Below are 17,967 nucleotides of genomic sequence, written 5' to 3'. Positions count from 1 at the left end.
GGGGAACACATACACCTTCTCCAGACAGTGGCCTGTGCTTTGGAGTCATGGGTTCTCCTGGAACATTCTGGGGAAGGTCTGGGACCAGTCACCCTACTCTGCCCCCCCGGATAGATGAACCGCTAGGCCAGGTGAGAGGTCGAGTCAGGCTCCCCTGGGCGCAGCCACTCCTGAAGGTCAGCCCGAGCCCAGTTGCTGTGGACGAGGTCTGGGTCCTGATCTCTCTCCGGCCAGGCCAGGGGTGAAGGCAGGCACCTTTAGGCTCCCCAGGCAGGAGCTGCAGCCAGCCCAGGTATGCGTGGCCTCCTATTGGGCAGCCCCATCCCAGCACGTGTCCTCCTTATGGGCAGGGCCGTTCACAAACCCTCCCTGCGTTTCCAGAAAGAAGTGGCCTGGAAGGACCTCGTTGATGGGAGGGAGCTGCCCAGGGCTCAGCAGTGGGGTTTCTGTTCCTTGGATGTCCCAGTGTCTGCAGCCCCAACAACACCCGGAGAGGGATGGCTGTGTTGGCTGTGGGTGTCTGCTAGCCTTCCCCAAGCTCCATTGCGTGGCAATATTTCTGCGATTGCGCCGAGGTCCCCAGGCTGTGCGATCAGACGAAGCTCTTTAGATCAGAGCCCCTTATGGCTTTGTTACCCAGACCCAGGAGGCCCCAGCATCTTGGAGCTGTGTTCACTACACAACAAATGGACTGGACTCTGGTTCAGGGGCCCAGGGACAGTCACGCGTCACTTAATGATGGGGACCTGTTCTGAGAAATGCATCATTAGGCAATTGTGTCGTTGTGCGAACATCATAGAGTGCACTTACACAAACGTTGATAGTATAGCTTCCTACACACCTGGGCTCCATGGTACTAGTCTTACGGGACCCCTGTCAGATATGTGGTCCATCCTTGACCGAATCGTCGTTACGCGGCGCAGGACTGTAATTAGTTGCTCCTGCCCGATCTGAGCGTCTTTCTGTTCTCACCTGGAGAGGACTGGTGGGGAGTCTCACACCTTCAGGGTTTCCTGACGTGTCTGAGTCTCCCAGCATTTACAGTCTGTAATGATGTGTACAAGGACGATGGAGGACCCTGGGTGGTGGCTAATGCTCCGAGTTTGGGTCTAGCCCGTTCTCTCGCTGCTCGTGGCCCTGGGTGGTGGTGGGACCCTGAGCCTTAGTCCTCGCCGAGATGCAGAAACGCACCCACCTTGCAGGGGCTGCAGGGTTGCAGGGACCAGCCAGCCACACAGCTCGGAGTGGGGCTCGGTACAACTGAGTATACCCCATTACATTGCCACTGATAATTGATACTTAATGTGATAACACCGGAATCAGAATCCTCTGAACCCTGGGCGTGGCCGTGTCTTCTTAGAGCTCATCTCCCACCAGCAGTGTCGGGGTGGCTGGAGTGCAGGTGTTTGCTGTGGACCGGAGCCCCAGCCTGTGCCCCAGCTGAGGTCGGGGGGTGGGCAGCCTCTTCAGGAACCAGTGGGATGGAGGACCACCAGGGCCCGGCTCTGTGAAGTGTGACCAGGCTAGAAGGTACTCAAGGTCACACCTCTCCCATCAGCCGCCCTTCATTGCTCAGGTCTGCCCAGGCCCCCGCCTACAGGGCCCTCCAGGAGCCAGCATCTGCCAGGCCCCTCTGCCCTGGGCGAGCCGGCCTCGCCCACCGTGGCCAGCGTCAGACCATCCCTGGACGTCAGGCCCGGGGCCCTGTGGTGGCAACCCAGCTACTAGCCAGGCCGTGTTTGCTGTGGCTGCTGTGGTGGAGTACCAGGCACTCGGTGGTTTAAAACAACACAAGTTTATTCTCTTACACTTCTGTAGTCACAGGTCTTAGAATGGGTCTCACTGAGCTGAAATCAGGGTGTGGGCAGGGGAGGCTCCAGGGGAGAAGCTGTTCCCAGCCTTTCTCGAATCGCATGGCTCGTGGCCTCTTCCTCCATCTTCACAGGGTGTGGCTGCAACCTCTGCGTCTGGTGTCACCCGACCTTTCTGTAGTCCAACCTCCCTCTACCCCCTTCTTGTAGGGACCCCGTGATGACATGGGCTCTCAGGATCGTCTCCCCACTCAAGAATTCAGTCACATCTTTACCACTTGAGGTGACACTCACGGCTTTTCACAGGTTCCCGAGTTTGGGATGTGGACATCTCTCGGGCCATTTTTCACCTGAAAAGGGTGTTTAACACCCTTTTCCACATTGTCAGCCTTTCTGTGCATTCTCAGGCCCCTTCTAGCCCTGGGGCCCGCCGGGTGGCTGTGCCATTAAGAGGGAAATGCTGGCGTGGGCCTGACCTCCACCTGCCAGCTCAGGGCAGAGGAGCGCTTGCCATCCACCCTCTTGTCACCCCTACCCGCTCAAGTCCTCTGCCTTTCCCCATGGCACCTGCTCTGGACGGTGATGGCCCGGTCCAGAGAGGGAAGAATGTTGTCTCGTCCCACGGGCTCATCTTACCCTCGGGAGACCAAGGCTGATGCCCTCTCCATGCCCCATCCCTTTGACGGTGTAAGGCTGTGCAGGGATGGGGCCGCTATACCCGGAGGTCTGTAGTCGGCTCCCCCAGGTGTAAATCCCACTTTGGAGCCTTGAGCCCCGTGCTGGGCATTGGCAGAGTCTGGAGAGTTCTCCTGGTCAGGAGGGGTCTCAGGACCCGCTGCCGGGGCCTCTGCCCGGCTCGATGGTCAGGATCGGGGTTGGCAGCGGGGTTAACCTGCTCCTCCTCCTAACACTGCAGAGAGGATGCAGCCTCCAGGATGGTGTCCCTGCAACCCCAGGCAGAGGTGGGCCTAGATGAAGTCACCGATGGGGCTTCTGGAGGCCTGGGTCATCTCTGCAGAGTCAGGGACAAGCCTTGACCGTCAAGACCCCACATGGGCTTTACCGGCTCACTGGGCCCCAAGCTCTCAGGTTACTGAGCAGGGAACGCTGGGTGGAGGGGGCTGGGATCTGCCTGGCTCAGCGTGCAGATGAGGAAACAGAGAACAAGGACCTGCCCCCTGGCTCCTGGGGAGCATGAGAGGGAGGGAACCCAGGGCCCCCGCCAGAGAGGCCAGGGCTGCTGTGGTCCCAGGGCTCGGAGTGTCCCCTCCAGATGGAGAAGTCAGGGGGCCTCCGTGGGCACGCCCTTCAGCCCTGACCTTGCAGGCCTCGCTCCTTGAGGAGCCTCTGGGACCAGCTGGACCTAGTTGCGGAACATGCAGCTGAGGAGGTGAGCCCAGCCTGCTGGCATCGGGCAGGAGTGGGCTGTGTGGCCATCGGCGTTCCCACTGCCCCTGCCCCCACCCAGCGAGAGGGGGAGGAGGTGAAAGGGAGGGTGACAGTGCACCCCAACAAGCGTCCTTTCCCTGGGGGCTGTGGTGTGAGTAGGGAGGGGCAGGTCTGGACCTGAAGGGTGAGTAGGTGCTCCCCGGGCAGGCTTGCTCGTGAGGGCACAGCCAGGGCAGGACAGAGGCCCGGGGCCTGGGGGAGGGCAGGCGCTGCCGGGCAGGAGGAGGGCCAGGACCCGAGGGCCTCCGTGTCCTAGGAGGAGCTGGCGTCTCCCTTCCGGCCTTCTCCAGGGAGGAGCACAGACCCGCACGGTCACACAAGCCGACCTCAAACCACTCTGCCCTCTTTGCAAGCCTTGCCTGGGCCGCCTCTAATAACCCTCCCCTTCCTAGGTTGGAGGCCCGGAACCTTCCGGAAACAGCTGCTCCTCCGCAGGAGGCGTCTGCCTTCCCAGGTGTTGCCTGCAAAGGGCACCTCAGCCCTTGATCCGTTCCCGCGTTTTCATCTTGAAGCCGTGATCCCAGCTGAAGTGGCAGCTGGCTCTGAAAGCTCACGTCTCAAGGACAAGCATCCCCCTCCAGGCACTGCCCCGTCCTAGCGGGATTAATTGCAGGGGCGGTGACAAGAGGCAGGGTCCCCGACAACCCCGTGGTGGCTTCCACTTGCTCGGATCACCCCGTGCCCTGCAGCGCACCCCGGTTCTCTGTCAGCCAGGGGTCGGCAGGAGCAGGATGGCGTGCCTTTCTCCGTGTGGCCCGGGTGTGCCTGGGCCGGGGGAGGGGGGGGCTTGGGCGGGGGCAGGGCCGTGTTGATTTTGATGTTAGGCCAGCTGTGGAGCTGAGGGAGGGGACTGAAGTGGAGACGCTTTGGTCTGGGTTCTGGGAGGCCCCAAGGAGCCTGCCTCATGGCAGTAATCACCGCCATTCCCCTTCTTCTCTTTCGTCATGGTCCCCTCCACCAGCTCCTCTGCAGAGTCAAAAGCCAGGCTCTTAGAGTGCAGCCTGAACACGCTCAGAGGAGCCGCAGTGGCGGCTTCCAGCAGAGGCCTTTCCGAGCTGGTAAAGGGTGAGCGGACTTCTCCTCCCTCCCCTCCCCGCAGAGCACTGCTTTCCTGGGCCCTTCCCATGTTTTCAAATCTACAGGAGGCCGCGGGACAGGCCAGGCAGGAGGCAGGGTGCTCCTCGCCTCCATGGTGAGCTGGCAGAAGGTTCCAGAAGGGTGCATTCGGATGTGGGAGAGGCCACTGCCTGCCCTTCTTTTCCCAGCCCATCTGGCCTCTGGGCAGAGGACACAGCCTGGGTGGGAGGGTTGCCCAGAGAGGAGAGAGTGCGGCCATGGGACAGGAAGGACCCTGATGTGACAGGGGCAGGCTGGACGAGGTCGGCCGGATTCTGGGAGGTTTTTGGGAGAAGATCCTTGACTTTGCTGGAAAAGCCATAATTATACTTCACAGTTATGTTAGTAGGGACAGTCAGGGGAGGTTGGGGTTAAGTTACAGAGCAGGCTTGAGTCAAAGGCTCATCTTTAAGATGGGAGAAGAAAGCAAAGTCAGGGCAGGACGGCTGGGGGACCAACTGCCCATTTGGACTGCAGGACGCACTGCGCCAGAACCGACAAGTCAGCCACTGGGTCCCGGTGAACCGCGTGGGAATCCTTGCCCCCTGGGGTCATCTGAATTCGGGCTTTCCTGTGACACTTCTGGTCTCTCTGATCCTGGGAGACGAGCTGGGAAGTTCAGCTGTGGGGACAGAGGGGTCAGCCATGGCTAAGGGCCAGGTTGATGCTGCCGTGGGCCCCTCGATTCCCTTCAAGGGGCGTGTCTCGGAGCCGGGCTGGGCCAGGCCTGAGCATAGGCCGTGCTGCAGGCTTCCGGGCCCAGAGGCGGGGCATCAACCCAGCCTCAGGGGCCAGGGGAGCTGTCATTTCCAGGGACAGAGGCACACAGCTGAGGGTGATGGCAGAAGTGTCTCCCGGACTGGGCTGGGCTGGGGGGTCAGGTGTGAGCTCTTGGGAGGGCAGGCGGCCATCCTGGGAGGCGGGGCTGGAAGGCAGATGAGGGCCCACGAGAGACTCCTCGAGCCTCGAGCAGGCGGGTGGTGTGTGGCCCCATGGACGGTCCTAGCGGACATCTTCCTGGCTGCTGAGCCACACGGGCAGGAGCGCATGGGCCCCCGGGGACTGCTCGGGGATGCCGTGTGCGTGTGTATGCACGTCTGCTGTGGTGTGTACACACTGCAGTGTGTGTGTGCCTGCATGTCTTAGCCGTGAGCCTGTGTCCTCAGGAGTAGGAGGGCACGCCCGGGCAGAGGCTGAGTGGCCTGCATCTGAGGTCACAGTGTCGCCCTGGTGCCCCCACAGGGGACCTCTGAAGGGCCTGTGGGCCAGCCCGGCTGGCTCAGGGTCCCCAAAGTCTGAGACGTGGGGATGTTCCTTCAGTAACGGGTGTGGTTGTGCACATGCAGGACTCAGGGAACTGGGCCTTCACTGGGGTCCAGACGCCGGTCTCCTGTCTCCCCTCGCTGGCCGGGACCCAGGGCAGCCTCAGCCTGGGGCGGGGCGGGGGACCCCCTCAGGTCTACAGTTCACATGCGCGCGCGCGCGCGCGCGCACACACACACACACACACACAGAGTCAGCTCGCACCAGCACTGGCTCCACCCCCCAGGTGGTTCTGGAGCCAGGGTCCCATTGAGCCTGCTCTCCCCGAGCCCTGCAGGGCCAGTTGGTGCTGGTGAAGGTGGCAGCCCTTGTCTTTTTATCTTCATGCTCCTTGGTCCCCGTGGGGGTCCCCTGCCCCAGGCTTTCGGCTGGGCGTGTTTCTGGGTGAGGAGGACACCTCTGTACCCTGTGTGCTTCCTGCCTCCTGCCTTGCTTCGCGTCCTGTCTCTTTGGATGTGGACCGTGGCTGGCTCTTGGTCTCAGGAGCACAGCGGCCCTGTCCTGTGACTTCCGCCAGGGTCTCCCGTTGTTTCTGGGCAGGTGGTGGCAGCGGCTGGCACACTGTTCATTTCTCAGCAACTGCGGGTCCACCCAGGCTGAGATCTGACCACTGACCCGTGGTGTGGCCTTCCCCTCCATGGGCCTCCGTGTCCTCTCTTCCAGTGAGGGGCTGGGTCTGGAGTTCCCGGACCCAACCCTACAGCTGTGCAGGTTGGACCACCGCACCCTCAAGGCCCAAGCTGCAGAGCCACCTGGGCTGGCCACGTGTGTGAGGCCATGGGAGAGGCTCTTCTGGACAGATCCCCATTTCACTTAATTTGTTTATATCGCGTTACACACTGTCATGCCGAGATAACCCTCGGCCAGTCCCCACACACCTCCATGGGGGAACTGGACTTGCTGATCTGCTGCATGTATTTAATTGGTCTGTTGAAGTCAAACTACGGCAGAGAATTTGGTGCCGGGGTTTAATAGGAAACTCGATTTCAAGGTAACTCAAATATTGAGACTGTAATACTCCATCGGATCTTAAAGAGTGTTTCTTTCTGTACTTTTTAATCCTCACACTAAATGTCTATATGATCAGGGATAAAACTAAACATTTAATTTGTGAGCACAGCGTCAAGGCGGGGATTTAGACAGCTCAAATTTGGAAAAGGTATCTCCTTTTGTGACGGGAGAGGCTGAGTGACGACTGGGGAGGCCCAGGGCTCTACTCTTGATGCCACTTCCTCCTGGAGTCGGGGCCCCGGCACCCCTCCGCCTGGGCTGGAGGTGGAGGGGCCATGAGTCTGCGGTTCGCTGACAGCACTGGTGTGAGCTCAGGCCAGAACGGTGGCTGAGCACGAGTCGGGACCACCTCACAGGCAACAGGAAGGGGGCACTGTGCCCGGGTCAGGACACCCCATTGTCAGCTCCGGCGGGGGTGGGCAGAGGGCTCCCCTCCCAGCAACACCAGTTGTTGTCCACTTGGAGTCCCATGGCCAGCCAGGAGGTGCGTGGCTCATGGGCTGCTGGGGGTGGGTGAAGGAGAGCTGTCTGCACACGGGAGCCGTGTGTGATGGAGGGCAGGTCTGGATGATCCCTCTCGCAGGTCTTCTCTCATCCCTTCTCTCTGACTGCCTCCTGAGGAAATGGAGGTGGACCTCCAAATACCACTGGTGCTGGGCAAGGCTGGGGTGCGTCTGGGACGACAGCGGGGCACGTGTGTGTGGTGTGTGCACACGTGTGTGTGCATGTGTGTGCACATATGTGGGGTGTATGCACATGTGTATGTGCATGTGGGGGGGTATGTGTGCACACGTGTGTGTGTCCCAGACAGGAAGAGGCGGGGAGCCTGGCGGGCTGATCTCCATCCTGGGAGCAGCCCCCGTCGCCCACCCCCCTCCGGGCTGCCTCCTTTTCACCTTGTCTCCTGGCCTCGGGCCAAATTGGCTGGGGAGTTTCGCCCATAATAAAAACAGTAATAATAGTAATCTCGTAATTGATGCTCTGAGTCTGCATTAGGGCGGCAATGCCTTTGTCTGCGTTACACAGTCTGGCCCTGCCAACCTCCCTGACCCCCGCTTTTCTCCAGCGCTGCCTTAAATGTGTGATGAACCCATCCATGCACACTGTGTGTGAGATAAGGGGGGGCAGGACTTCCCCCTCTGCCCCGTCCAGGCTAAGCGGCAGTGGACGTCCAGGGACTGCCTGCCCCCCGCCTGCGTCCACCAGGCAGGCCCTACCCTGTGGCTATTAGCAAGTTCTTTAAATCTTTTCTCCTCTCGATTTTGCAAATGATATTTTCTCGCCGTGTCACACTTTGAAAATGAGCCAGGCACAGATCTGGGGACGCGTATTGTGAGGATGCGCATCCAGGGGGAAGTGGGCAAAGTGGTGTCCTGCCACAGTGGTGAGACCGCAGACTCCCTGAGCATCATGACACCGCAGTGCAAAGGTGCCTGCGTCCTGAGTTGAAATCCCGCGTCATGGTGGGAAGCGTTGCCCCAGGCCTGAGAAGCCGTCCACACCACCATTTCCAGCCGCCAAGGTCACACCATGTTCTCCAATTTGTCGCCGTGACACTCGGAGTGACACCCTTCCCTTAGCGCAGACTCCTAGAGATCGATTTGCACATGGAGGGCACATACGTGGATCTGAGGGTCCTGGTGCTGAGCTCACATGGCCCCGCACTGTCACTGTCACTGTCACGTCCTGTGGGACGGCAGATTCTTTCCAGTCCTCACTGGTCCTGTGACTCTTCTGTGTGGAGCTGCCTGCCCTGGCCTGTCCTGACAGAGGACTTGCCGTGCCCACCTTACAGTGGGAGGGGTCTAGGCCAGCCCAGGACTCACTCCTCCTTCCCTGCAGGCTGGGAGGCATAAGAGCCAGAGCATCAGATTCACAAGCTGCATTTCCAGTGTCTGCAGAGTTGAGGAAGTAAACCCGGGTTGAAGCAGCAGGGAGCCCGGGCCCGTGAGACCTGGGTGTCATGAGCATCACAGCGGGAGCTGGGTGGCGAGCAGTTTGGCACCCCTGCGGACACTGACGTCCCAGGAAGTCGTGTTGAGGCCAGGCCAGTGGAGAGAGGTTTGCGGGAAGACAGAATTGGGTGTGGGCCCCTCTGCTCCTGCTCCGGTCCTGGGTCTCCTGCTCCGGTCCTGGGTCTCCTGCTCCACCCCCGGCAGGCAGCCTTCTGCCTGCTCGAGACAGTGCCTGGAGAGGCTGTCTGAGGCCTTCTCAAGGCCACTTTTCTCCCCAGGGGCCAACCAAGTGCTTCCACTTCATGGTCTCCAGTGGGACTCCTGGGTGTCGGTCACCACCATTGGTGTGTCCACACCTGGGGATGAAGCTGCAGGAACAGAGGGCCAATTCAGGCTGGACCATAGGGCCGTAGGACTCCGGATTCCCAGAGAAGGAAGAGGCTGAAGGTCATTTAGGCCAGTGGATTACAGTGTCTTTGACCATAAATCCTGATCTAAAAAAAAAAAAAATTTCTATATAACAGCCCAGTAAACAGGCACCTGCATCTGAATGAGAACCACAGCTGCGTTGACATGATCCGTTTCGACTCTTCCCCATCCCGCGGATATTCTGTCTCCCCTCCCCTGGGCTCTGTCCTGAAAGCGTATCCGTGGCTGCCCGGAGCCAGGGGTGGCGGGAATTGGCTCTGGGGTGTGCGGGGACTTTCTGGGACAGGAGAAGATGTGCCTCTTGGCGGGAGCAGCATTGCCTGGGTGTAAGCATGTGAACTCATAGACTGGCACTCACAGTGGGCGTGTTCCTCTGTGCGTGAACTCTGCCTGGGACCTGACTTTTAAAACACTGTCCTCTGATGTCACAGCGACTAGTGGGTGATGACACAGAGTTCCATAACCGGGCCCCGCCACCCTCCTCGCCTCCCCCTGGAAGCCTGTTCTCCTCTGGCGTTCTCCTGGGCGTCCTGAGCTCTGGGGAGCAGCTTGTTCTGGGTCAGAGATGACACGGACGTGGGTTGTTTCTGATAACTGATGTTTCGAGTCCCCCACGAGCTGTCACTGCGGTCAGCCTCCCCGTAACCACCCTACCCCGTCTCCCAGAGGGCCCTGTGAGGCCCAGAACACTCACACAAGACCCCTGACCCTCGATGGCCATGGGGCACGTGTGGACGCTCAATGTGCCCCCTGATCCACCATGCCTACTCTTGAGGCGGGACACTGGAAGCTCTTCCCCCCAGAATGCAGATGCTCAGTGTTATAAATGAAGTGCCTCAGGCTGGCCTGCAAGAGATGCAGCAGTGCCACACTGTCCCTCTGTCCATAAGCCTCTCCAGGTCCCGTGACCCTCCCTGCCACGGCGTCCCTCCCAGCACGAGTACCAGTACTGGGTGGGTTTCCATGGCGTCGCCTGCACAAACAGGACCCTCCCTGAGGGCAGAGCCGCCTTCTCACCTGACCCCCACCGCAGGCCCAGGGCAGACTGGCCATGGCACACTGAGAACCCACCTGCCCCGCCCCACGTTTGAGCAGGCTGGGCTGTAAATGCCCCTCCTCGGGAAGCTCCACGTCTGAGCTCCAGACGGGTCCCACAGGGGCCCCCTTCCCTCCCCATTGGGAACCTGCCCCAGGCCCCCCATCTTCCAAGTCACGCCATGCGCTAGGTCGTAATGCAGCCCATGGTCACCTCTGGCCGCCCAGGGCCGGCCCCCAGGACTGCTGGCTTCCTGGCTGCCCCTTGTTATCATTCTGATCCAAGCCCAGCACTGACATTTGTGGCTGCTAAACGCCGTCCTCTCGGTGTGCGCCTGTCAGAGTCATTTTGAATCTTTATTCTGTCATCCATCATATCAGACATCCCTCCCGGATTTATGTCATCGCCGGGCCAATTAAACGGCTTGTCTGTGTGTCCCTGGAAAGGAGGGGCTGCTGCCTGGGAGGCCCAGGCCCGGCAGAGTCACCCCAGCACTGCTTCCCGCCCAGGAGTCCACAGGGCACTGGCTGCCCAGTTGTCCCCCTGGAGCCGTGGGGCCTGGACTGTGTCCGGGTGTAGAAACCGCTCCCAGCCCAAGCCCAGCACCCGAGGACCCTGGTACAACTTGCCTTCAGGACACTCTTGAGGTCCTTCTGGTGACTGGGCTCAGCGTCTGGGGGGGCGGCCCTCACCGGGGACTGTGCTGGGATTTTGAGGGGCCGGGGTCCTGCCATCCAGCCTGGTCTGACTCGGAGAATGAACAAAACTTGACGAAACTTGGTTCTGTCAGCAAAAACAGCAGCTGGACGAGGCCCACGTGTGCTTGGCTCACGGCCTGTCCGCACACGGCTGCAGGGACCTGCGACCCCAGAGGCCCCAAGGGCTGCGCGTGTACCTGGGAGGTGTGTCCACAGATATTTTCTCCTGTGCCCCTGCCCACGTCTCTGGGTCTCAAATCATGGCCCCCGGAAGTGTGATGTAGCCTCTGTGTGCTGTTTCTGTAAAATCTGTGGAAATGAAGATGATAATGGGGCTGGCCCTATACGGGATTGTGAGGGCTTGGCACGGCCTCTCAAGTCCAGTCCAGCCCAGTGCTGGCACCTCGGGTGATGAGTGCAGCAACTGGGCCCAAGGCCAGGCTCTTAGCCTCTGGGGCGCCGTGGGTGGTGGATGTCCTAGCCCCTTCTTCTGGGCGCACCTGCAGCCGCCTGGCTGGGCTCTGGCTCTTGGCCAGTGGCTTCAGGAAGGCCTGGAGCTCAGCCGCAGCTGGTGGCCCCTGATGATGGAGCCTGGGACACCGCTTCAGGCCCGGCCTGAGTGCTGGCCCCCCGGTGCTGGCGTGCCCTCCTGAGCCTGCTCTGTTGGACTCACCGGCAGAGCTGCTGCACACCCAGGGCTCTTCGTGTTCTGGGCACGTGAGAGCTGTGGTGGCAGGAGGAAACCATCCCAGGCCTCTCACATTCTCTCTGACCGCCACTCTCCCGGGCTCCTGGGAGCCACCAGACTGGGCACTTCGGTCCCCCTGCCTGGGGGACGGTCAGGGTTTTTGTTCAGCCACCAGCACGGCCCCGAGCAGATGTAGTCCTGAGCGTGTTTGTCAGACAGCCGCACTGCAGGACATACGAGCTGGAGGTCAGAGCTGGCGCCCGGGCGGGCATGGAGGCATGTCGGTACCTGCTGTCCTGTGCATATGAAGAGCGTGAATGGGCCCATGCCTGCGGCTGGCCCTGCAGAAGCCCCCGCATGCCTGTGTGCCTGGCACAAACAGCCCAGGCTCACTTAGCAACCAAGGCAGGCTTACCAGCCACCAAGTGGGGCACACGCCTACGGTGGGGCTTCTTAAGGGACGTGCTCACTCTCCTCAGGCTCGGAGACCACCAGCCTGGCGGCCAGGACCGTGGGTGGCTCAGGCCTCCTCTGTCCCAGCAGCCGTGACAGACTCAGGTCCCGAACACCTCTGAACCCACAGGCAGGGGCAAGGCTGCCTCCCGCGTTCCGTGGCCAGGACGGGGGTGAGAAGTGACGGCCCCAACCAGTGCCCCCTATCCTGAGAGGGCTATCCCAGGGGAGCCCCACCTGTGTGCAGAGACACAGTGATCATAGTGGCCGGGGGGAGCGTGGTTGGGTTGTTCAGGTGGAAAGGTGTCCCCGTGCGTGCTAGGTGACAAAAGTGGGCTGTGGAGCAGGGAGTTTGCCTGAACCACCCACGCACAACCCGACCACAGATGCCGTCTGGGAGGAGATATGGGAGGGCGGCTCATCCTTGGGGGAAAAAGGGATCGTTTCTTTCTTAAAATTCCTGTCATCTGGTTTTTGTTAGATGATTATGTTGCTGCTTTTATAACGAGAAAACTCCCCCAAAGTTCTGTTCTGTCTCTTCTCGTCTTTGCAGCAGCTGCCTGTCACCCTCCACACCCTCCTTGGTGTGCGTTTTGGAGGTTCCAAGCCCCTGAACCCCTGGCGGGCCCTGTGGGTCCAGGTGACCCCGGGCGAGCAGGCTGGCCTGCATCCCCTTTGCAGAGGCAGCCGCGGTGGGGGACCAGCTGCGTGTGCTGTGGGAGTGGGTGTCACAGAAAGAATTGTGCTTTCTTGTTTGTTTTATTTTTGAAGCAGTTTTACCTTCTGGTCTTAAAAGTAAGGCAAGTTCCTTATATAAAAAACTTGGGAGAAGACAGAAAAGCATCATAACCCACCCCCCACCCCAGACAAAATGCCAGCAGCGTCTTGAGGTGGATGGATGGAAGCCTTTTAAAGCGAAGAACAAGGGGGCGATGGGCCTTGCACTCAGCTGTGGGACCCAGGGCCCTGGGAGCCCGCCTGCCTCGTGCTCATCCTGGATCTGCCCGGGGCCCTGGGGTGACCGAGAGAACCCCGACTGTGGGCCCGACCCATCCTGTGCGGCTCAGTTTGGTGTGGGTTCCCTGGGACCGGCCCAGACGGTGGAAGCCCCCACACTCTCCCTGCCGCCTGCCGCCAGACCTGGGTCAGCCCTGGCCCTGCCTCCTCCCGGCCCGTGACCCCGGTGGGCCTCCTCCTCCCTGAGCCTCCGGGTCCCTACTTGGGAAAAGGGGAGATAGTGGAGTTTCCCTAGGACAGAGGAGGGTCAGCATGGTTCTGCCATTGTTTCGAGGCATCAGGGAGCCAGGCTCCCTGAGAGGACATTGGTCTCCGTCCACAGAGGGTCCCTCTCTCCTTAGCCTGGAGATGAGGCCACCTCCCCACCTACACCCCAGCTTTGCCCCGGACCCCTGCACACAGGCCTCTCTGTGAGCTCTGAGAGTGCGTGTGTGTGTGTGTGTCTTTGTATCTGTGCACATTCGTGTGTGTATCTGTGTGTGTGTCTCTGTGTGTGTGTCTCTGTGTGTGTCTGTATGTGCCTGCCTGTGTATCTGTGTGCATACTAGTGTGTGTGTATCCGTGTGTGTATGTCTTTGTGTGTGGAGGAAAGAGAGCAGAGATGAGCGGAGAGAGAAGGGGAATAGGGAGGGAAGCAGGGGGATCCCCAGCTCTAGAAGCTTCCTGGCTGCCGTGCTCCCCTCCTGTCCCCAGATCCCCTCCCGGGACCTGTGTCAGCACCTGAGGAAGACCCACTGGGAGTCGCGGGGGCTCTGGGGATGCAGCGGGTGGAGGGTGAGAGCTGGAGGGGAGGGGAGCTGGGCCCCACCGCAGCCTATCCCCCTCCTCTGGGGCCTGTCCCAGCTCCACTCCAGCCCCCGGCCAAGCCGGTGCCCTGTGTGCTCACGGCTTTAACCTGCCGCGCCTCCCAGACCTCAGGGTCCACGTGTGCACTCTGCTGGGGTGTGATGTACAGCACCATCGGGACTGAGCCAGCCACCCCGCTGCCCTCAGAGCTTCAGGAGCTGAGTGTGAAGGGACAGGAGAGTGGGGCCTGGGGCAGGCTGTGTCCGGGGCTGGGCAGTCTAGAGGGCCGAGATACGCCTGCTCTGTACTGGATCCGGGCTCGGGCCAGGATGATGGAGTCAGTAGACATAGGGGGCTGAGGTGTGAGGAAGTGAGATCTTCACAACAAATGGGAAATCTGAGCGGAACAGTGATTTCTGAGGGCCGGAGGGGCGCCTGCCTGGAGCTGGTTCTGAGCAGAACCCTCGGAGGGTCACAGGCAGTGTCGGGACCTCAGCTCTGGGTTTGCAGTGGCCAGTGTGGTCCACGGTGCCCAGGGCCAGCCCGTTGCTTGCCCCCTGCCCCCTGCACCCTGCCGCAAACTCGGGTGCAGTAAGTTGAATAAGATTCTCTGGATTCCCGCCAGGCCGAGTGGGACTTGGTGCGCCCGGCAGGTGTGGACGGACAGGGCGGGCCCAGCTCCGGGAAGAGGAGCTTCGGTATGTCCGCGTGAGCTCATGAGTTCAGGAGCAGATGGTTGCATTCTAAGTACTAGTTAGCAACGGGTTAGTACCCATGTTGAGTTTACAGCCTAAACTGAGGGCTTGGCTCCCGGTGCAGAACAGACAGCACAGGCCGGGCCGGGTGGAGGCCCAGACCCAGCTGATTCTTCTCCGTGACATTGAGCGTCCACCCAGTTTGGGATGACCACCCGTTTGACACCTGATCCTCGTGCTCAGCCGTGTGATCTGCTGGAAACACCGGCATGTGGTGTAAGAGCTGGCAAGTGTCTCGGGACGCCGCCTCCTCTGAGCCCCCCAGGCGCCTCGGTTTCTCCGTGCCTCTTTGTTGGGCACGGCTGCCGATGCACTGCCTCCCCATCCCTGACCCCTTGCCCTTCATCTAGGCAGCTTGCTTCCCAGAGTCGTGGACCTGCCCCGGGGCCTTCCGGGAGATCTGCCCTTGGCAAGCCTTATTGTCACAGGGTTCCGGGTGCTCGGATCCGTGGACGTGCGGTGGAGCCCCGGGGAGGAGGCCGGCAGGATTGGGGCCTGCATCCGTTAGCTCCTCCAGGAGGCAGGGGCAATGTCCCGAGGCCCAGGCCAGCCCGAGAAGACGGTCACAGAGCAGGGTGAGGAGGTGAAGGCAGCCTGGGGTGAAGGCACAGGACGAGGGCCTCAGGATCTGCAGAAAACCAACCCAAAGCAAGGAATTGAGGGGCTGAAAAATACAAGCAGAGACCCTGAGGAGGGGCGGCCAGGGCAGCCACAGGGAAGCTGTGTGGACGGGTAGAGCCAGGCTGGTCCAGGCGCTCCGGCTGAATCCTGGATGTCCTGTCAGCTGGTAATAAACCAGTAAGCTGGGGACACATCGTCTCGTGAAAAGAGAGCTGTGCGGGGCATGCACCCTGCAGGTCGGACGTGTGGGCTCCTTCCAAGTCGGGCAGGTCCGTATCTCCGACAGAGGTTGGTTTATCTTCCTTTCTTAGGTTGAATGGTGTCCCCCCAAAAGTTATGTTCAGGTCCTAACCCCCTCCCTATGAATGTGGCCTTATGTGGAAATAGGGTCTTTGCAGCTGTGGTCAAGTTAAGATGAGACCATTAGCGTGGACCCTAATGCAACACGACCAGTGACCTTATGAGAGGAGAAGAGACACACCAGGGTGTCCTGGGCTCTGTGACAGCCCCAGCACTGCCACCCTCCGTCTCCGCTCAGCCACAGTGGGTGGGCGGCTTCTGAGAACTGCCCCCTGCCTGGCATCCCAGAGGAGGCAGCTGGCACCGCGGTGCCTGGGAGACCCGCCTCTGCCGGCCGTGACGTCAGCCAGAGGTGTCTGGGGTCAGGGTGGGCGGCAGCGAGAACCGGGAATAGCAGAGCGGCCCCGCATCAACCTGCAGAGCTTAAGATAGCTGCCGGGATGGAGACCACGCAGATGCCCGACTGCAGATCACAGTGTCACCAGCTCGTAAATCACCACATCCTCGTCGTGCTCCAGGACCCGCTCAGATGCAGTTACCCATAATCACGTCTTTGAGGCTCTAACCACTGTTGTCACGAGCAAGCGTCCCCTCCTTAGCCCGGACACTCTTCCCTCTGCTGCATTGGTTTACTTATTTATTTACACTTCTGTTTGTTTATTTTTGCCTTGTCCTTAGCACAATGTATAATTTTGCGGGTAATTAGCCAGTGAGAATCAAAATCTGCAGCTGAAGCCTTCAGGGGAGGCGGCATTGGGCATTGTCTGTGGGATGGGGTTCTGCTCAGCCAGGGGGTCTCGGTGGTTGGGGAGGAGGTGCCTGGGAGGCCCTGGGCTGCCCACATCCTTCGTCCTGCCTCTGTGTGGTTTCCCTGATGCGGGCCTCACATCTCGTGCATGATGGGCTCTGGGCGGCTGGGTCGGGGCCACCGTGCACAGCTCCCTCCCAGCCCTGGGCCGGCGTGTCTGGTGCCCGCTGCAGACGTGCTGGGGCCTCTTGGCTTGCACCCAGATACGGCACCACCAGGGTCAAGGGCGGCCTGGACAGACCAGGGCCAATGGAGCAGGTGGCTGCTCCACACACTTCATCCCGCTAGCTTGTGCAATGCCTGCCCTGGACCCAGCTCTGGGCTGGGCTGGGGATCTGGAAGTGACAAAAAGGCAGGCACAGTCCTGTGCAGTGAGCTGCCTGGAGGACCTAGAGGGCTGCCTGGAGGACCCAGGGTGCTGCCTGGAGGAGGGGGCCTGAGGTGGCAGCAGGAGAAGGTGACAGCAGGAGTGTGGTGAGGATGGACACTCGGGCAGCCAGGGAGCAGCGGGGGGCTGCCAGCGACTTCTCTGCAGGGTGGGCGCTGCCACCCCTCCTCCACCTGCACCCAGGGTCCCCTCTGGGTGTCACCTGCTCATCGTTTGCTGTTCTGAGCTGCAGCATCACCCCCCAGCTCTCCTGTGTCCCTGAAGATCCCCTGTCCATGCACACGTGTGAGGCCGTCTCCCCAGCTGGGAGTAGCTCCCCAGGGGCAGAATGCCGTCTGCTTCGCTCACATCGTCCCAGGGCCCAACACAGAGGACAGCATTCAGCTGGCGCTCACTGTTTGCTGAGAGACTGAAAGAGCAAGGCAGAGAGTGAGTGGGACCTCCACGTGGCTCTACAGGGTGGGCCCAGGTGGAGGTCACGGCTGTATGGCCAGGCTGGAGCTGACCGGCCGAGGGGCAGCCCATGCTCACAGCGCCATGGTGAACTGGGGCAGTGCCGGCTGGGCTTGGGGAGGACCTCCAGCCTCAGGTGGGGTGAGGCGGCCGGGTTTCACGTTTACCGCCTTCCGTGGAGTGCTGGTGCCCTCTTTTTCCCTGTTGATATTCAGCACTTATTAGGGAGGCCGTGCCCCATTTTACAGGCAGAGCAGTGTCTGAAAGAACGCGGGTCCATCCCTCTGCTGGGACAGTGGCCCTGGGGCCCCTCCGAGAGACAGGCGCTTTTCCTGGATTTCAGAGACAAGTAGAGGATGAGGAAGCCAGTAAAAGTTATTTAGTCATCACCTTCAAAGGAAACATGTCCCTTCTCTGCACACTGGGCTGGCCCAGAGCCAGACCAAGACCATAGGGCCTCGCTGCCCCAGTCCTGTGCCCTGGGGTGGCCAAAATGCGGGAGCAGGGGCAGTGTCCATGTGGGACAGCAGGAGTGTGGGGCACGTCCAGGTGGCCTGTGTGTAACTGTGTGTGCATGTCTACACAGATCACATGCACACTGTATGAGAATCTCCATGTTCATCTGTGTGTGTGTCCAGGTCACGTGTACACTGTACGAGCGTCTCCGTGTGTACCTGTGTGGCTTGTGGTCTGTGTGACTTTTGACTTCAGCACATTCACCCGAGTCCCGCCCGTGTGGACCTGTGTGAAGTGTGCTCCGCGTCCATCTGCCAGGCGCGTGGAGTGTACACGGCTGCATTTTCTGTGTAGCTGTGTGTCTGTGTGTGCATCTTGTGCATAGATGTGTGTGTGCACCAGCCTGTGGGGAGG

The 17,967-nt window shown here is 60.6% G+C and overlaps 1 protein-coding gene across 3 annotated transcripts in view; it reads left to right on the top strand.

Moving 5' to 3' along the window:
• The window catches only part of TAFA5 (TAFA chemokine like family member 5), a 266,659-nt gene that overhangs the window by 152,786 nt on the left and 95,906 nt on the right, over window positions 1–17,967 (top strand). The gene's annotated exons all lie outside the window — the stretch shown is intronic.

This window comes from Ceratotherium simum, chromosome 25, assembly GCF_057802395.1.
Source record: "Ceratotherium simum simum isolate JZ-2026a chromosome 25, ASM5780239v1, whole genome shotgun sequence".
NCBI lineage: Eukaryota > Metazoa > Chordata > Mammalia > Perissodactyla > Rhinocerotidae > Ceratotherium > Ceratotherium simum.
This window is presented reverse-complemented; position numbering and strand designations above follow the sequence as displayed.